General features: G+C 37.5%; 1 pseudogene; it reads right to left on the reverse strand.

Annotated features, from left to right (window-relative positions):
* Positions 1–239: 239 nt before the first annotated feature.
* Positions 240–1,185, reverse strand: LOC133233057 (olfactory receptor 4A47-like; annotated as a pseudogene).
* Positions 1,186–1,433: the final 248 nt, after the last annotated feature.

Consider the following 1,433-nt stretch of genomic DNA (forward strand, 5'->3'; position numbering starts at 1 on the left):
CTATTGTAAATGCAAACACTTTTCTATTTTAAATGTCCCACCTATTTAGACACAGTGGTACACAAGATGTTATATAGTTTACATATGAGGAAAGAAATTATCAATTAAAGCAAGAATGTGTAGTTCACTCCTTATTTATAATTAACTTAATTCCTTGAGAGAGGAGGAAAAATTTAATCATATTTATGAAGACTATACCTTTCTGGAAGATTGGCCCTCTTGCTAAGTTACTGAATTCATTATGGGTAATAAACTAATTTGATTTGATCTGCTGTTTTTCTCCAGAGTTTCTTCATAGCATTAGTCATCTCAGAATTTCTTAGACTGTAGATTAACGGGTTCAGCATGGGGGTTATGACTGTATAAAACACACCCAATGATTTGTCAATCAGGAAGGTTGTAGCTGGTCTTAAATATATGAAAATACAGGGAAAAAAGAATCAGACAACCACAGTGATGTGGGAACCACAGGTTGGAGGGCTCTCTGCCTCCCTTCCTGACTCAGGTTCTTCAGAGAGTGCAGGATGACTCCATAGAAGAAAAGTAAGAGCAGAAAGATGATAAAGCAGATCAGACCTCCATTGGCCAGCACTAGGATGCCAATGACATAGGTATCAGTACAGATGAGTTTCAATAAGGGGTACATATCACATGTAAAGTGATCAATGACATTGGCCGCACAGAATGGGAGCCCATAAACAGTGCTAAGTTGAATTATTGAGTGCAGAAAACCTCCAACCCAGGACACCAGCAGCACAATACACACCTTCTGCCTCATGATCACCAAATAATGCAAGGCTTGCAGATGGCCACATAACAGTCATAGGCCATGACCAGCAGAAGGAAGACCTCTGATCCACCAAAAAAAAAAAAAAAAAGATCTATAAACATCTGAGTCATACAAGATTAAAAAGTTATGATATTTTCCCCAAAGAGTAAGTCTGAAATCAGTCTGGGGGTTATAGAAGAGGAATAAGTGGCATCCATAAATGATAAGCTGGCAAGAAAAAAATACAACGGTGAGTTCAGGGTCTTACTGACAGTTATAGTCATAATAATGAGCAGGTTCCCCACCACTGTCAAAATGTAAAAAAGCAATAACATAACAAAAAGGATTTTCTGCTCCTTTGGATTCTGTGTGAGGCCCAGGAGGACAAAGTAAGTTACTTTATTTCTTTGTTCCATCTATTCTGGACAGGAGTTGACTTCACATATTAGAAGCAGTTTACCTACAAAACAAAGTTTTAAATGTACTAAAATTCTGTCTTCTATTTATCCTTTCAATTAAAATAATGTGCATACAGAATCTGCTTGTGTCCAGGGGGTCATAGACATAGTTATGTGCTGTTGAATTACTCATAGTTCCTTAGACTCAGTGATACGACACAAAATGAGGAATCAGAAAATTGCAGACACACATAATGGGTGTCATG

Source organism: Bos javanicus, chromosome 19, assembly GCF_032452875.1.
Source record: "Bos javanicus breed banteng chromosome 19, ARS-OSU_banteng_1.0, whole genome shotgun sequence".
NCBI lineage: Eukaryota > Metazoa > Chordata > Mammalia > Artiodactyla > Bovidae > Bos > Bos javanicus.